At 36.1% G+C, this 19938-nt stretch overlaps 1 long non-coding RNA gene across 1 annotated transcript in view; it reads left to right on the plus strand.

Annotated features, from left to right (window-relative positions):
- Positions 1-19938, plus strand: part of LOC102492741 (uncharacterized) — a 37556-nt gene that overhangs the window by 3661 nt on the left and 13957 nt on the right. The window contains exon 3 of the long non-coding RNA XR_003548408.1: positions 14081-14189. This is a non-coding gene — a long non-coding RNA (uncharacterized LOC102492741). The remainder of the gene's footprint in view (positions 1-14080; positions 14190-19938) is intronic.

Genomic DNA, 19938 nt, shown 5'->3' on the forward strand with positions numbered 1-19938 from the left:
GGAATGATGATTATAAGTACCTTTTGTTATAACTGCAGTCACTTGGTTGGTTATCGCTTGCTTTGCATCTTGCACAGAGATTTAGAAATGTCAATTTAAAGTATTTGGATAGAAAGTGTTTTTGTGTAAAAATTTCAGATCATTAAGACCCCTAGACAGTGAAGATTCTGATGTAGCCCTAAAAATGCAGTAACGATATTTTAATGATATTTTAAAGTACATTTATTGAGGTAAGAAATGTCAAGGCAGAACCAGCAGGTGGCCTAGTGGTTATGTTGCTGGACTCCCACATGGCTGGCTTTGGTTAGAGTCTCTGATCCGGTGGCTCAAAATCACACTGGTGTGCTAGTTTGTGTGTGTGTGTGTGTGTGTGTGTGTGTGTGCCCAAGATCCCTGGAGGAGAATAGAGAAGAAGACATCGAATCATGGCTATCCTACCATCCTACCTGGGTGGTAGTTTCTCATTTTCCCTCTCATTGTGTCTTATCTGTCTGTTTCTCTTACCTGAGTGCACATGTCCTAAGGTAAAAACCTTTTTAAAAAATCAAGGCAAGTCTTTAACAATGATGCTTAAAGGGGCTAACAGGTGGTGTGGTGGTAAAGGTGCTAGATACCCACATGGCTAACCATGGTTCAAGTCCTGGAACTGGTGACATGAAAATCACACTAAGCACGTGTATGTGTCCCAAAATCCCTATAGGAGAGTGGAGGAAATGGGAGTACAGCATTGGCCAACCCCCTGGAGGGTAATTTCTCACTTTCTCTGTCTGTCTCTCTGTCTTTAGCAAGCACACACCTCTGTGGCAAAAATCTATAAAAGAAAAAAAATAGATTTTTAAATGAATCTAAAAATAGCAAGAATCTATGAATTTAAATGTTTTTAAACTGTTTAAAAAAGAGAGAGAGAGAGAGAGAGAGAGACGGGACCAGCAGTTAGTGTAATGGCTATGTCCCGTGTCCAAAATCCCGACAGGAGCATGGAGGAGAAGGGATTGCAGCATGGGGCCATCCCCCCTTGGGGGGTGATTTCTCGCTTTCTGTCTCTCTGTCTCTCTCTGTCTGGCGAGCACACGTGCCCTATAGCAAAAACCTCTTCAAAAAAAAAAAAAAAGAGAAAGAGAAGCATTGGCCTTTAAATGATTGATAGTGGCATAATTTATATGCGATAAAATAAACGTATGTTAAATGTGTTGAGTTCTCACAATAATACCTATCAGTGTAATTACAGGTCTAGAATCTTGTTCTATATCCAGATCAAGATATAGAACATTTCCATCTCTAGAAGTTTCCAACTGTCAGTTTAACCACCACCCTCCCCTTCCACTCTACGTTTCCCCAGCAGCTTTCTGATTTCTACCTTGGATTTTGTACTGAATATAGGTTATGCTTCTTTCAATCCACATGATAGATTTTGCATTCACTCATTTTGTTATATATCAGTAGACTATTATTATTATTATCATCATCATTATTATTATTGCTACTGGGTTGTTATAAATGTGTCCAATTTTTGTTTCAATTCTTTTGTCAAGGGAAACCTTTCCCTTGTTACTTATTACTATAAAGTTACTTATTACTATAATAAGGCGCTGGACATCTTGAAGTCTTTAAGAAGTATTGTTTCATTTCTCTTGGGTAAACACTGTAAGTGAAATTGATGACTCATAGTGTAAATAAAGGTTTAGCTTCATAAGAAATTGTCTGGTTCCAAAATTGTACCATTTTCTAACAGCAGACTATGGGGGTTCCAGATACATAGCTATTTGCATGTTCTATTTCCTCATGTGAACCTTCATAATTGTGCTATTCAAGAAACTTACCAGTTTCATCTAAATTGTCATATCATTTGCATTCATTTATCCATAATACTGCTTTTCATTTCTGTAGAACTTTAGAAATAACTCCTCTTTCTCTCCTGATACTTGGAATTTCTTTTTCTTCCTCTCTTTCTCTCTTATACATACATTTTCTTTTCTATTGTAATGACTTAATCCTACTAGTTGTTTATTAATTTTCTTAAATTTTTTTCAAAGAAGTAAACTTTAGGGACCAGCAGGTGGCATGGTGGTTAAGGCGCTGGACATTCCCACATGGCAGACCGGTGGTGGCTACCTTTCTCACTTCCTCTCTCTCTCACTCTCACCCTCTGTCTCTCTCTGGTCAAATTAAAAATCAATGAATGAATAAATAAAAAATAAAATAAATAGTTATTCAAAAAAAGAAGTAAACTTTAGTATTCTTTATTTTCCATTTCTACTTCTTTTTGCTGTTATTTCATCATTTTTTTTCTGACTTATTTTGAGGTTGTCTTTTTTTAAAAAAAATTTTAAAGGAGAAGATTAGAACATTGGTTTAGACCTTTTTCTTTTCAAGCATAGACATGTAGCCATGTATTTTAGTTGTGTGTATTTTTCTTCCTACAATTGTTTTGTTGTTGACTGCCAAAAGTGAGATTACTCTCCTTCTCAAACTGGGTCAGAGGTTGAGACTGATGACATCACGTACGCCAACAGACCGTGAAAAGATTTATTCTCACATTGTGCAATTTTCCAGGGAAAATAGGACAGGCTCTATCAGTTTAGTAGCTTGAGTGAAACAGGAAGAGTGAGTTCGATTTTTCTTATGACTAAAAAGTGAGCCTGGAAAGATTTCATGCTAGTGAAAGTGAGCCTGAGGTTGGGTGATTTGAATTTTCTGCCAGTGCCAAGAAAGGATGCATGAGGACTTTGTTGCTGGCTTGCCAAATGTGAGACAAAGAAAAAAGGATGCATAGTCTTGTAAGGTGCCCACACACAAACATGAGAACTGAAGTCTTTCTCATTGCTCTAGCAATACCTGCCCCCATTCCACACATTTTATGTTGTATTTCATTATTACTCTGTTAATAATGTTTATAAGCTCCCATGGGATTTCTTCTTTGACTTACACATTTTTCCATTAATAACCATCTTAAGTTCACACATTTGGGAATTTTCTTGATATTTTATTTTTATTAGTTTCTAATTTAATTTAACCAGAAATTTGATTTCATGTTGTAATCAGAAAGCAAAACCTTTCATGTTTCAATCTTTCAAAATTTATTGAGATATATTTTGTGGTCTACGATATCATAAATGAACACTTGAAAGGAATGTATAGGGCTGATGGGTTGATTTTCTGTAATTATCAACTAGGTCCCACATGTTAATAGTATTTTCAAGTACTCATATTCTTTATTCTTGATAATATTTGTTTCAATGCTCTATCAATTACTGTGAAGGGCATGTTAAAACTTCCAATATAATTATGAATTTGTCCATTTCTCCCTTCAATTCTTTAATTATTGTTTTATTAATTTGAGTCTGTGTTATTAGGTACAAATAGTCTGTTTTAGGTGTACTAATATATCTTTCTAAGGAATTGACATTTTTATTTTTATGGTAGACCTCTGTTTCTGGTGATACTCTGAATTTGAGATCAATTTTGTATGATACTAACATAACTGTGTTTACTGTTACATGCGTACTATATTTGTATTAGGGTACATATAGACATAGGTATAAAGATTTACGCTGTTATATTTAATCTGTGTCTCTATATCAAATGTATTTTTTTATTTTCTGCAGTTTGACAATTTGAATATGGTATGCTCTGTGTGTATATATGTGTACAGGTATGTTTATTTTTGACGGTTATTGTTTTTTGAGAAAGGTGATGTTTTCCATACCTGGTGCTCGCTAGCTTTCCTAATCTGTGGTTTCGTGTCTGTCACTAATTTCAGAAAATTCTTGGTCACTTTTACTTTGTACACTTCTTTTGCTCTTTTCTCTCCTCTTTGTGGCAATCCAGTTATGAACATGTGACACTCTTTGATATCATTTCAGTTTCTGGATGTCTTGTTCTAATTTAATTTTTTTCCCTTTCCCCTCGTCTTCACAATTCAGTTAGGACCGTTTCTCTTATTCTGTGTTCAAGTGCACTGATTCTTTGCTTGTTCATGTCCTATGTTTTGATGAGTCCTTTGAAGGCATACTTTAATTCTTCCACTGGTTTTTATTTCTCGCATGTCCTCTTGATTCTTTCGTGGCAACTCCATCTCCCTGCTTACACTACCCATCTGTTCTTGTCCCTTATATACTTGTGCCATAAGAGCCTTTAACATATTTAAAATAGGCTTTTAAATTCTCTGTCTGATAATTCCAACATCGTTTTTTTAATCTGAGTGTAGTTCTGATGGTTGTTTTCTTTCTTCTCTCTGTGTGTGCACACATGTGTGCATGTGCACATGCCTTGTGGCATGATTTGTAAATTTTGTTGAAAGTCAGATATTTTGCATTAGGTAACGAACAGAAACTGAAGTAATGGGCCTTAAGTGTGAAGATTTATATTCCTCCAACTAGGTGTTTATGGTTTGATATAGCTATAAGCACCAGGTTGCATAAAGCTAGGTCTTTCTTCATTTCATCTATCTCTGCCTTTAACTGGAGTATTTGGTCCATTTGAATGTCATGTCATCAATGATATATTTATATTTAAATCTACTATCTTGGTATTCATTTCATATTTGTTCCATTAGTTCTTTGTTTCTCAGTTCTTTCCTCCTTACCTGATTTCCTTTCAGGGAGCCAAGCATTTTTGTAGCATTTCATTTTAGCTCCTCTACTGGTTTATTAGCTACACATCTCAGTTTTATGTTTTACTGGTTATTTAGTGGTTATCTGTCTATGAGATCACAATCTGGCTTTAAATACTATTTAACTTTACTGCAAATACTTACGTCTTGTTCTTTTTACCCTTCCTTTCCTTTTTGCTCTTGTATACACTGAATTATCTGGAGAAAGAAAACTCAATTTATTGTTATTATTTTGTTTTAAATGATCATTAATTTTTGCATTTCAATAACTTTATTGAAAGGTATATCTCTTAGTGCCAAAACATAACCATGGTTAGTTAGATTATCTATACCAACTCAAAATTAACATCGATGTATTCAAATTATTGAAATACTGATTTTTTGGGAAAACTGAAAAGTTATCCATAAAACAAGGTTTGGAAAAGTTAAGATATATTGTGGCTCTTTGGTTTATTTCCAGTGTTTGCTTAAGTGTAAGTATTTATGTATATGTGCCCCGAGCCTTCTGAAGCTATAGCCTTCCCTTTGGTGAAGGTACAGAAGGCCTCTTAAAAATTTCTCTCAGCTCTTTGGCTCTGACTCCATTTCAGTCAGGTGTTACTTTGGAGGGAAAACCCCACATATCTCAGGAAAAACTTCTCAGTTTCTTTACCTTCATCCTAGTCTTTCAGCCTCAGTTTGCTGTGGCTCTATGAGAAAAGTTGGAAGGTAAATTCCACTTGCTCTGAGTTCGAGGCTCTTTGGGATTCTAATTTATCATGTAGCCATAAAAAAATTTACGTGAATTTACCTGGTATCTTTGGTCCTCAATCAATGATTTCTCCTCTACTTCATAGAGAGTGAAAGCCATGATCCTATCTTCTTGTATTAAAGAGGCTTGTCCCAGTCTGGATATTCATGCAATTAAATTTATTTGCATTGTTAGCTCACTGAATGTTTTTTTCTTCTTCTTCTTCTTTTTTGGAAAGCTTTTTGCTATAGGGCACATGCGCTCGCCAGAAAGACAGAGAGAGACAGAGAGACAGAAAGCCAGAAATCACCTCCCAGGGGGGATGGCCACTCTGCAATCCCTTCTCCTCCATTCTCTTCTCAGGATCTTGGGCATGATTGCACATGCACCCAGTGTGAGTTTAAAACACTGGGTCCAGTACTCGAACCACAGTTGACTACATGGGAATCCAGCGACATAGCTATTACACTAACTGCTGGTCCTGCTCACTGAATTTTTTTAAACTTATTTTTGGGTAGCTTGATCAACTTATTTCCAGTATTGTGGGAGGTCCAGCAATACTACTATTAAAATTCTAGCCAGAGGTCCTCTGATTGTTATTGAAGACATTCCTTTGTATTTGGCAGGTGCCATGGGGCAATTTATAAATAATGTATTGGATATGCAAATAAAACATTTCTATATCTAGTCTTCTCTTTATATACATTAATGCAGAATAACTATGTCTAGGGAATGGATAAACAATTCAGGACTGCAGTGAGAGTCTATCATCTAACTCAGAGCTACTGCTGTGGTCACATCAGGGGTTCACTGGAGGTCATGCAAGTTGTTTCGCTTGACTAGTCAAGGATACTGCTTTATCTGCCTTTTTTACTGGGTCAATCAAAGGTCCTAAGGCTTCTTCTGTCTCAAGACTCAAGAAGAACGCTATGCACAATAGAGTGTAAGCAGCAAGGGAGAAGGGAAAGCATTAATTTCTGCAAGGATGTGAACAGGAAGAAAGGTCAGAACAATATCTGTTTAACAATCTGCTTAAAATTTTTGAATGTCTAACTCTTTCTGTGGTGCTCACCACCCAGGGAGAGGTGGCAGAAAATGACAGTTTCTAATAATGAACAGTCTCAAGTCTTAAAAATGCACAGCATGACTGTGACCACTCAACCCAGTCATTGAACTACTCATTGGATAATTATCCTTTATATGGATGCTGCTTTTATACCCTTTCTCCTCAAATACTTTTATTTCTTAGTGCTTAGGAGCTCTCTCTACTCCCACTTTCTCATAAAAAGTGAGTGTGGTGTACATTTCTATTTTTGAAGGGATTGCATGTATTTGTTAAAAATAAATATTAAATTTTTTTTTCCCATGAGGTGCATGCAATAGGGTGAATGCACTGACTGGAGAGAGACACAGAGAGGGAAATTGAGAAATCACCTCCCAGGCGGGTGGCCATTGCATAATGCAATGCCTTCCCTTTTATTTTCCTCCTGGGATTTTAGGAATGCGCATACATATGCCCAACATAAGTTTCAAGTTGCTGGATCTGGGACTCAAAGCACGACTGATCATATGAAAGTCCAATGCCTTAACCACTGTGCCACCTATTAGCCCCCCTGCCCTAAATAATCTTAATTTTTAAAAGTTTTAATTTTATGTAAAAAGTGTGAAAATAGTATGAATTGTTTCCACACAGACAAATCACGTTTCCCCTACTATTGACATTTACCACTAGAATAGAAGTTTAATGAAGTTCATACTTTATTTAGATTTTCTAAGTTTTTATCTAATGTTAAAATTCTGTTCTAGGACCTATACAGATATCACATTCACTTGTCACATATTATGTCTTCTCTTGCTTGTGTCAGTTTTCGCTGACTCTCCTTGATTTTGATGACTTTGGCTGTTTCATGTATTTGTCAGGCATATTTCAGAACCCACCTGTATGAGGTTTGCATGATTGTCTTTTCCTCATGATTAGACTAGAGCTTTAGGTTTTGGTGATGAAGATTACAGGGGTAAAGAGGTCCTTTTCATTTGTCATACTGAAGACACGTATTATTAATTTGACTTGTATTGATATTGGCTTGGTCACCTGGGGTAATAGTATTTGCCAGGTGTCTCCACCTGTAATTACCTTATTTCCCACTTTAAGTTCTGTACTCTTGAAGGAAGTCACCATGTGCAGTCCACATTTAAGTTTAGTTTTATTTTTCTTGAGATTTTTTTTTCCTCCTTTCAATTGTTTATCTATTCACTCATTTATATCGTTTTGAACTCATGGATATCTATTTAAACTATGGGTTATCACCTCATAATGCAATACCTTTCCATATATTTTATTGTTCAAAATATGTGTCAGCCCTAGTAATTGTGAGTTCCTTCGCGTGGCTTCTGTGTCCTTTGACTTATCTTTTTCCGTGACCTGTGTGGGGGAGATGTGAATCTGAAAGCTAGCAATGGTGGACTGGGAAGAAACACACAGACACACAAGAAAGGGAAAAGCCAGGATCGAGTGTTCTTGCTGGACTGGAAAGGAACACACAGACACACAAGTAAAGGAAAAGCCAGGATCAAGTGGTGTGGGCACCTTTGATGGAGGTAACTGTGGTGCTGAGCCTTTCCCAAGTTTATTCTTTCTTTTTTATTTTTTTAAACTTTTATTTTATTTAACTTTATTTATTTATTTTAATTTGACTAAAGAGGGGCAGAGTGGGAGAGAAGGTGAGGGAAAGTGAGAAAGCAAGCTGTCATATCTCTCAAAAAACCAAAACCAAAACCAAAAGCAACAATATCTGGGTGTTAGATGAATTGTTCATTTCTACTGGGATGTGTCATTGCTTCTAGGCCCTCTCAGCTGATAAAATAAAGAAATACACATGTATGTGTTAGCAAATATATATATATATATATGTATATATATATACATATATATACACACACATACATACATATGCGCATACATACAAACACTTGTTTATGTATTACCATTAACTTTTTGTGTTCATTAAGGTAAACATGAGTGAATATTGATGTTTTTTTCCCCCCTCAGTAGTGGTATGCATTCTACAACTCATTTACCCCATCTTTATGCTTTCTTGTGTCTTTTAAATGCTCTTTTCCCCCTGATCTTCATCCCACCAGGCCCCTACTTCCATGTAGTCTGAAATCTCTGGTATTTACTGTTGTCCTTTCTACTTCTAAGTCTTCAAAACTTTTCATTTCTTCCGTGGAGTGCAGACATTAGGGAGATACTGAGCAAGAACAAACGGTTTGCCTTGCATAGTCTGACTTATTCTACTGGGCATTAGGTCTTCAAGAGTTGACCACTTTGTATCAAATGACAGGATTTCATTATTCTTTATGTCTGAGCAGTACTCTGTTGTGCTGCATTTTAAAAATTTCATCATAAATTTTTGGACACTTTGATTTTATGTCTTAGCTATTGTCAACAGTGCTGAAATCGAGAAAGCGAGAAAGCGAGAAATCACCCCTCGAGGAATGGCCATGCCACAATCCCTTCTCCTCCACTCTCCTCTCAGGATCTTGGGCACGCACGCACACACCCCCGGCATGAGTTTAAGCCACCGGGTCTGGGACTCGAACTGTTTTCGACTACATGGGAGTTCAGTGACAGTCATTACGCTAACTTCTGGTCCCAGTGCCTCTTACTTTTAACATTGCCTTATCTTTTTATTTTTAGTGAGATTTTTGCTACAGGGCGCATGTACTTGCTCGAGAGACACAGACAGAAAGCAAGAAATCACCCCCTGAGGGGATAGACATATCGCAACCCCTTCTCCTCCATTTTCTTCTCTGGATCTTGGGCACATACACACACACACACACACACACACACACACCCGGTGTGAGTTTCAAACCACCAAGTCCAGTACTCTAACCACAGTTTGTCATGTGGGAGTCCAGTGACTTAACCAATACACCATCTGCTGGTCCCAACACTGCCTTTTCTTATTGTTTAAGCATTTGTTTGCTATAAAATGTCAACTACTTTCTGGATTTCTGACAATGTTGATTCTGAGAGTTTTGGCTGATTTTCAGATGATTCTCTGTTGAGACTAGACTGTGGAGTTACGTACTTCACTAGTTTTGTTGTTTCTATTCCATGTATTATTTTTGGATGAAAAAGTCCTTTAGATGTTTTGTCCATGTGTTTTTATTGATTTTTAAAAATCTTTTGCTATAGGCTGCAAGTGCTTGTGTATGAGAGAGAGAGAGAGAGAGAGAGAGAAAGTAAGAAATTACTTCCCAGAAGTGATAGCCACACCACACTCTTTTCTCCAGTCTCCTCTTGAGATTTTGGGCACACATACACATGTACCTGGCCTGATTTTTAAGCTGCTGGGTCCAGGACTCAAAATGTACAGAAGGCCATGTAGAATACAGTGCCTTAAACTCCATGCCATCTGCTGGTTCTTTTTTGTCCATATTTTAATTGGATTGTTTTCTTATTGCTGAATTTTTCAGTTTTTGTTTATTTTGAATATAAATCCTTTGTCAAATATGTCTTATACAACTATTTTCTCCAGTTTTTAGCTTGTTTTTTGATTCTCTTAACTGGTCTTTCACAGAGAAGATATTTATTTATTTATTTTAACAGTCCAACTCAACCATCTTTCTTTCGAGAGTTGCGCTTTTTATGTTGAGTATTATTGATGGATCACTCAAGCCATCATTTTTTGGAATGCTATTTTTAAAAATGGTGTTTTTACTTATTTCTTGCTTTCCATGAAAAATACAGAGGGAGAGAGATAAAGAGAGATGAAGGCAGTCATCCCCAATAGATGATTATTCTATAATCTTCTGATCAAATGTCAGATTTGTGGTGGGCCTGTGTTTCTGGACCTTGATCTTCCCAAATGTTTCCCCAATATATTTTTTTTTAATCTCTTTTGGTGAGACACAAAGTCTAGAGGGGGATGGAGTTTGAGAACTATCCTTTTTTTTCCCCTTACTGTATAAGGTTCCAATAAGGTCTTTTATCTGGAGAGTGAACTCCGGTTATGAAGAAACATAACCATGTTTCACAATGATTACTCTTTCCTTCTATCCCTTAGGGACATGGATTTCTCTTGGCTCTTCAAGAGACTATAGTGGGATTCTTCAAAGGAAAACCCAGAAAGTATGTGAGCCCTCCCTCCAAGATTGTGTTCTGCATGAGTTCTCTCTCATATAATAGTTCATAATCCTCCTGCAGCAATTCAGCAAAACTGCTATTTATATGTTCCTACCAGTTCATGTTTTTAGCTGCTTCTGATTCAGGTAATCAGATCCAAGCTGTGACTCTGTGTTCTTCCTTCTCTCTAGATTTTGGAGTGGCAATTTGCGCTATGACTTCAGTTCTCTAATGGGCCAAAGAACAGTCATTGATTTTGTTCAACTTTTTCTATTTTAAGGATAGGTGTGATTACTTCTGAAAACTTTACATGTTGGAACTAGAAATGCAAGTCAGTACAGTAGTCCTCCTTCATCTACAGTTTTACTTTCCATGGTTTCAGTACCTATGTCAACCAAGTTTCAAGAATAGGTTAGGGGAACCAGCAGTTAGCGTAATGGCTATGTCGCTGGACTCCCACGTAGTTCGACCGCAGTTCATGTCTCGGACCCGGGGGCTTAAGTCTCACGCCGGGCATGTGTGCGTGCGTGCCCAAGATCGCGAGAGGAGAATGGAGGAGAAGGGATTGCGGCGTGACCATCCCCCCTGGGGGGTGATTTCTCGCTTTCTGTCGCTATGTCTCTCTCTGTCTGTCTGGCGAGCGCTCGCGCCCTATAGCAAAAACCTCTCCAAACAAACAAATAAAAAAAAAGAATAGGTTAATACACTACTCCTTCATCTCTTGAGAGACTAAGGGCAAGAGCAAGGAGAGAACACACTCATGTAACTTTTACTGTAGAATATTGTTATAATTGTTCTATTTTTAATATTAATTACTATTTATATCTTACTGTATCTTTATTATAAATTTAACTTTATCATAGGTATATACACAAAGGAAAAAAATATATACATAGGATTTAGTACTATCTGTATTTGCAGGCCTCTGCTGAGGGTGGACATATTTTCTGTGGGTAAGGGGACACTATTGTTTATGTGTTTTTTAGGTGGAAGAATAGACAATACTTTATTTTTCACTCTGTTATAAAGTGATATTTCCCAACAGATAGTTTAAGTTATAGAAAGAGTGAAAGTGCTGGAAAGAGTAGTGTGCATGGCACAGAAATGAGGACATCTGGAGTAAGACTCCTGGTGTTATTGTAGTAGAGATTCCTAGCTACTGCCTCTCTCTCAGTAGGTCTGTATCTACACTGGCTATGTATGTATTCTAACTCCATTACTGAACAGTTTCTCAATCAATATCCAGCCAATTAAGCCAGCAATAATGATGAACTGTATTGTTTTTGTTACTTTTCTTTGTTTAATCACATAACTTACATTTCTAAATAATCACTTCACAAAGATAAACAGTCCCTGATAGGTTTTCTTGATAGTCATTTTAATTTTACCACTTTGAGGACCAAAATATAAAATAAAGCTTTTATTACTGAAAGTAGTATATCAATGAACATAAAGGAAAATGAATAAACTGGCTGGTTCTAAACTTGACCTAGTTTTCCATTGCCCGAAGCAGTCCCTGTTCTAATAACATCAGATACTATAAAAGGACCCATAAGAATAAAAGGCTTGCACTTTCTTCACAGTCCATTGTGTGATGATGGAACCCTTCATTTTCACAAATGTAAAAGCAGTTTGGGGATTTCCATAGAGTGTTATAAAGATATTGAAAATCCGAATATGCAGTTAAATGCGATCTGATCTCTTTAAGACAATAATAGGGTAATAGTATGGCTAAATTAAAATCTTTTCTAGCAGTAGCAATATTTATAGGTATTTGGGTATGTATGTGAGGTCAAGCAATTCAAAAAAGATGGATGTTTATATGTCCAAAACTGAATCAAGCAAGATAGAAACAGGTGATCAAAGAGTTGCTTAATAAAACTTGGCTGAATTTAAAGGTTTGTGACATACAAATTAAGTTGGAAACCAAATATGAAGACTAGGATAGATCAAATCTGAAAATGTGTTTATATAGTTTTCCAATTTGGTTTTAAGGAGATAAAACTGTAACTCCTTTAACAGCATATTCTGAAGAGAAACTAAAGCATATTAAATACTCAGACACATAGTAGAAAATTAAATTGATAATGTGCTTATGTTCATGCATATGATTTATTTAATGGCATTTGGCTAATTAAAATTTATATTCTTATCCCACTGGCTCTTATTGTCAGCTAATTGAAATTTATATTCTTATCCCACTGGCTCTTATTACACAGATAGGCTAAAACATGCCCAGTGTAAAGAATTTTGATATTGAAAGAGTGAGAGGAAATACCAATCATTAGTAAGTGGGTTTTTTACTAGCATAGGCATATGACTTGTTCAGCAATAGTGGAGATATGTCTGCATCCAAGGTATCACTTGAAGTTAGCTCAGTTGATCTAGGAGAATCAGTCAAAATAAAAATAAATCTTATTTTAACTGGTGAAATGAAAAGACATTGGCTAAGATTTTATAGAACGTGTAACTAAAGGTTAGAGGGTGCTAGAAAGTCAAATTAATCTCAGTATGAAGGCTGAGGTGGCGGTTTTTAAAAATGTACTCACAGCTATGCATACATAGAATTAAAAAGATAAGTTCAAAAATAATTATTTTTAACATTTTAAATATGGGAAAGAATTTTAGAATGAAGGAGAGAATTTTGATGAGTCAGTATATCTTCTTGAGATTTTTAAACAAGATAACGTAAATTGCCAGAAGAGCTTTGCCTCCCTGTCTTAAATATTAACCGTAGTTCACTTTAAACAGTTTCATTGGAGAAATCTATTTTAAACAAAGGTCTGCCTCTATGTCATATTTTTTAACTCAGTTTTTAAAAATAGCATATTTAAATACAGCATCAATTATGGTCTTTCTACCCCCAGTTTTTTTTTTTTTTTTGAGAAGTTTTCACCAGACAGACAGAGAGAGACATAGAGACAGAAAGCGAGAAATCACCCCCCAGGGGGGATGGTCATGCCGCAATCCCTTCTCCTCCATTCTCCTCTTAGGATCTTGGGCACGCACGCACACGCGCCCGGCATGAGTTTTAAGCTACCGGGTCCAGGATGCAAACCACGGTCGACTATGTGGGAATCCAGCGACATAGCCATTACTCTAACTGCTGGTTCCCTTTTTACCCCCAGTTTTACAACTCGGTTTAAGCCTGATCTTAGTGGAAAGGTAAAATACAGTATATTTTAATATACTACATCTAATATATAGATTCCAAAAGATAGAGTTGCTCAGTATAAGGAACAGTAGCTTACTGAAGTAAAAATAAAATGTCAAAGAAATTTATAAGCTGTAACACTATTTCACCCTTTTAGACAAGAGAATAGACAAGAGAATATTTTCTAATTTTCATTTGGTGATGTGAAAACATGACTTCTTTTCTCACCCAATATTTATTTAATAGTTGAATAAGTGGGTGTGGTATTGGGGGATTGGGAATGGTGTTGAGGGAAATGAAATATTCTAAAGAGAATTATGAGGAATTCTATGAATCTTGGCCAAATACAAATTTGTGATTCAACAGAGATGGTCACTATATATTTTATACTGTTCTACCATGCATGAATGGAAGGTGCTGATTATTTCCATGTCACTTTATATGATATAGCATTGAAGAATAAACTCAGAGAAAAATCACCTATTGAAAACACAAGAAGAAGATTCTTATCTGGATTACATCTTAGACCCTTAAAAGTGGATGAAGACAGAGAAAATAGGTATTGAAGCCAATGCTATTAATTGATTATAACCTTCTCCCAACCTTCTTACATAGTGAAATATTTTTTGAGAGACACACTAGAAAGTATTATTTATAAAGTCTGGAAAATGGACTTGTATAAGTAGTTCTTTCAAGGCAACAAAAGAGACAAATTACAAATTGATGATACATAATCTTTCAAATCCTTTTAAATCCTCAGTAGTTTATTTACTGACAATAGAAAGGTTTGGCATTACACATTCTTAGAAATTCTTGCATCCTCTATAAAGTAAAATGCTTTCTTTTTAAAAATTGCCAGACAGTGTGTGTGCATTCTGAGAGAGAGAGAGAGGGATGAAGGAGCAAAATGACCCTCAATGGAGAGTGGTCATAATGTAATACTTCATACTCCATTTTTATATTCCATGAAGATCCTGGGCACGTGTGCACAGGTATCCGCTTTATTTTTAAAACCCCAGGACCAGGATTCAAACCACAGTCACCATGTGGGATCTGGTTCTCTACATCCGGTGCTTAACCACTGCCCTCTGGGATCTGCCCAGTTGATTTTTTTGGAACTAAAGTGATGAGTTTAAGAAAAGTATTTCAATTTTGATGACTTGCATTGATTTGTTCTAAGTCAAGTATGTGTTGATAGTTACTTGTTGACTGATGTTCAATAGCAGCCTGGTAATGACTGGTGTAATTGGTCATCAATGGTTTTGTTTCTTAGACTGTAATGACTGTTTTATTTTGGAGGTGAACCCTTTATTGGTCTATCTGGCCTAAAATATGGCTTACAAAATTTCAAAAAATGTATATCGTTTCCATCATAGCACTTAAATATTTTTCTTTAGTAGTATCATCAATAATTTTAGCATTTGTATTATGTTTGTGATAACTAACATTTTTGAGTCTCAGTTTTGTTCAGTATTTTTTTCTAGAGCTTTGAGTTTTAATAAAGAAGAATATAATTTTTTTCTTGCTCACAGAACTTTAAAATACTGAGCAAACCTGAACTATATAGTATTATTAAACAGTGAATACCGTAAGGATTTGGTTTCAAATTAAATTTCTAAAGATGGTATAGCACTGAGTGGTTTATCTACATATCTATTCATATTTTATTTAGAGTCACTATTTAGAAAATTCTTGAAACCTCAGAATAGTTGAAAAAAATGTATTGTGAACTTTTGTATCATACCTATGTGCACCAAATACAAATCCGTGTCCTTTTCTTTTGCCTTATTTCCCTCTATCTGTCCATTAATCCCTTTGAAGCATTTAGGAATATGTTGAAGAAAGACAAAAATAAATAACATACATAATTTGTCTCTGAAAAACATGAGTATTCTTAGTACTGCAATAAAATGATCACACTCAAGACATTTTACATTAACATAATACTGATATCTATTATACAGTCCATATTCATATATTCCCAGGAGTCTAATTGCTGTCCTTCCTAGCTATTTTTAATCCAAAACCTAATCAGTAATTACATATTGCACTTCATTATCACCTGTGCTTATCTCTTTCAATTCAGAATAGTAGATCAACCCTCGATTTGTCTGTATGTCACTAACATTTTGATGGAGCCCAAATGAATTGTTTACCAAATGACTCTCAATTTAGGTTCGTTGGATTGCTTCCTCATGATAAGACTCAAGTTAAACATTAAAAAAGAAATGTTTCTGAGGTGATGTTGTTATCTTCTCAGTGTGTCATCTGAAGAATACAAGACACTATTGAAATACCATGCCAGGTGGAAAGTGCACAGTGAATGTAAATTTCAGAGCACTGGGAAGCTGGAAAATTAGCAGATTGAGGAATCATTTTAATTCCACACAGTATTATCCACATACTGAGTTACTTAAATATGTGACTATTTGGACATGTAAAGTGTAGATTAATGGAGAATCCATATTTAAACCAATATTGAAATTGTTTGATCATTGAAATCTACATAAACCAAAGTGGCAAGTGCAGTGTAACTATTTATTATTATTATTACTATTATTATATACAATGTGACTTTCATAGTGTTTTGAATTGGCTTTTACTTTTCTAACTGAACCCATTGAAATGAGCAGGGCTGTAGCCTCCACTGACATTTTAATTCTGCTTTTTGGATGATTACAGATACAGGAGTAGGTCAGGAGAGTGAACACAATTCTTGGTTCTTTTTCTGCCCCTTGCTTCTGGAAATCATAGAAATTATTTCCAGAGTCAAAAAGATTCAAACTTGTGTTAAACCAAACTATTTTGGCCTCAAACAGACACTGTACTCCCACACTTGGGTTTCTATGGATAAATCAAAACCTTACATGCTAATCTGTTTTCTGAGCTAGTGGCTAAGTTATAGCCAAGCACACCAACTACGCTTCAGTCGATCCAGGAAGCCCTCCTTTCAAACTGTCCATGCAGCCTTCCATCCACTGTAACCAATTCAATGATTTAGCGGCCTCATTTCCTCACTTTCATTTTTTGTAGGTCACTTTCTTTTTCCAGCCAGTGTCACTTTCACTTTCTGGTCCTAAATACTGTGTGACCACCGAGGCTACCCAGAATTCCTTGAAAGCCCTGCAGGAAACTGCCTGATGTGAAAAGTCCTTTGGGCAAATACACTCTGTTAAAATTTTGTTTGTCTAAAATTTCATTTTTACATTTTTTGCACTAGTATAAGGCAAGATGCTAGGTGTGTGTGGATGAGCAGAAGTTGTTGGTGTATGTCTCTGCTACCCCAAATTACAATAATTTTAGTAAATAATAGTGGATACTTTAGCATTTCTCACATTTAAAATAACAATAATATAAACACAATAAAAAATTTAAGCAAAAACTCTCTGAGGGGGACCAACAGAGGGCATAATGGTTATCTTGCTGGACTCCCATGTAGTGGACCACAGTTCGAGTTCTGGACTTGGCAGCTTGAAACTCTCACTGGGTGATTGTGCATGCATGCCCAAAATCCCAGGAGGAGAATGGAGGAGAAGGAATTGCAGCATGGCCATTTCCCCTGGGATGGGATTTCTCACTTTCTGTCTCTCTGGCAAATGCATGCACCCTATAACAAAAATCTCTCTAAAAACAAAACAAAACAAAGCAAACATGCTCTTTGAACCCACACATTTCCTTAGTCTTGTTGTCTTGTATAGCACAACTTCTCTAAAATTGCTGTTTTCACATCATTGCCTCCCACCCTCTCCTTGCCTTACTGTCTTTTACCCACAGCATTCCCCTAAAACTTTTGTTCAGGGTTTTCAGTAACCATCATCAAGTGACAAATGGTCGCTTCTCTGTCTTCACTTTACCCAATTTCTTAGAAACATTTCACAGAATTGAATGCTTCCTCTTTCTTAAAATACATTCTTTTTTTCTGTTGGAACACAGTGTTTTTTTTTTTTTTCTTTCTTCACTTATAACTCTTTCTTACTCACTTTTCACACCTTTCTGTTTTCTGTGGAATCTGCCTACTTTCCTCTAACACTACAGCTATCATTCTACTCCAAGCCATTACAACTTGAGACTGGGTAGTACAATAACCCCACTCTGTAAAATGAATGCCTTTGAAACCAACCATCAAAGTCAGAATAAATCCAAGCTACATCAAAAGTGTAAAAGATCTAGCAATCTCCTATTCAACCAGTTGCTCACCATACTTCTCATATAATGATCTTCTTCTTTTGTCCAAATAAATCAGACATTTATAAATCAGAACCTTTGTGTAAGTTATTCCCTCTGCCCACCATTTTCTGCTCGGAACTTCTTATTGCCTTTTCCTTCTTGTCATCCAGGCCTTACTTTAACTATTATTTTGTCAGAAAGGCCTACACTGACTGTTTTAATCAAAAATATGTTTCAGATTCTGCTCTAAACATATGACAGGTAATTCTTTCTGTAATCTTCTTAATATTGCCTTGAAATAAACATTCTCGTCTCCATTTCATAGTTAGGGAAACTAAACATCAGAGTGGTTAAATGTATTCTCCAAAGCAGTAAGCCTAGCCAGCCATGGAATCAGGAATCTCCAAGAGACAGATTTTCCTAAACACTTGCTCCTTACCATTATTGGATTGCCAGCCAAAATTGGTGTCATGTCACCTTGACTTATTTTTAATGATGCATTTAGGCTATATGATATTTTCTTGTCTATTTATTGCCCTTTGCTCATTATGTATTGAATACAATCTCCATGATAATTTTTTAGACTAGTTCAATGTCTTGCTCTGTCACTAAAAATAATGCCTGAAACAAACAAACAAACAAAATTGCTAGGAAAATGCCTGATATTGGATCAACAAATTTCACTGACGGGAGAAAATCTCATGCAAAACATGAGGAAGGTGACTAAAACTGAAGTTTCAGGTGTGCTAATTGAAAAGCAAGTTGAGAATCCTGGAAAAATTGGGGGGCTGTATTTTTAAAAAAAGGGGTGTAATTCAAGTGCTCAGTAACCTCTGGGGCTATATTTTAAAAAAAAAAGGGGTGTAATTCAAGTGCTCAGTAAGGCTGGCTTTTTACTCCTTGGCTTTTTATTTTATTATTTTTATTTTTTAAAAATCTTTCAGAAGTTGTGGTAAATGGCAGCATATTCTTCTTTTAAGAATTTTAATTTCTGATTTTCACAGTCACACATCTTTGTGGGGTACAATATAGATTTTCAAAGCATGCATAGAGTGTGTGATAAATTAGGGATATTAACATATCCAGAATCTTCAACAAAGAATATTACGTTATGTTTTACACCTTTGATATTCATTCTAATAGTGTTTTTGATTTGGGTTTTTTTTTTTTTGGATATGTATTAGATTAGTATTGCCCTTTTTTATTCTGATGTGATATACCATGTCATAACTTACTCACCTTGTTAACCTGTATTTATGTCTGTCAACCTTTTTTTTTCTCCGCAAACCCTTTCCCTCCCAACTCCCTCCTATCCATCCTGTATGCTCCATGGAATCTGCTGTTGGTCTCCTTACTTCTATGCCACTGAGTCTTTCAGTTTTCACCATAGAGTCTGAACATTTGGTTTGTGTTAAGTGGAGATGTACAGTGTTTAAAAGGCTATGATAAAACAAACAAACAAACAAACAAAATGAATAATAAATGCTGGTGAAGTTGTGGAGAGAAAGGTACTCTTGTGTACTGCTGTTGGGAATGAAAATTGGTACAGTCACTACAGAAAAGAGTAAGGAAGTTCTTCAAATCTAAAAATAGAATTATCATATGACTCAGTAATCCCCCTCTTGGTTGTTTACACAAAGGACAAGAAATCACTGTCAGAGAAGCATCATTACATCTGTGCTTATCACATTATTTGCAAAAGCTAAGACATGGAATAAACCTAAATAGCCAGCTGATGACTGGATTAAGAACAGGGGCTGGCAAGTAGCATGGTGGCTCAGGTGCTGGACTCCCACATGAGTGACCGTGATTCAAGTCCTAGTACTGGTGTCTTGCTTTCTCACTTTCCCACTCTCTCTCTGTTTCTGTCAAGTCAAGTGAAAAAAATAGCAATAATTATGAATAAAATTAAATAAACTATTTTTAATAAAAGAAAACATGTCACATATACACAGTGGAATACTACTCACTCATAAAGAATAATGAGATCTCGGGACCAGCAGTTAGCGTAATGGCTATGTCACTGGACTCCCACATAGTCGACCGTGGTTCGCATCCTGGACCCAGTGGCTTTAAAATTCACGCCGGGCGCGTGTGTGTGCGTGCCCAAGATCCTGAGAGGAGAATGGAGGAGAAGGGAT

This window comes from Tupaia chinensis, unplaced genomic scaffold (genome assembly GCF_000334495.1).
Source record: "Tupaia chinensis unplaced genomic scaffold, TupChi_1.0 Scaffold149807_1, whole genome shotgun sequence".
Taxonomy (NCBI): Eukaryota; Metazoa; Chordata; class Mammalia; order Scandentia; family Tupaiidae; genus Tupaia; species Tupaia belangeri.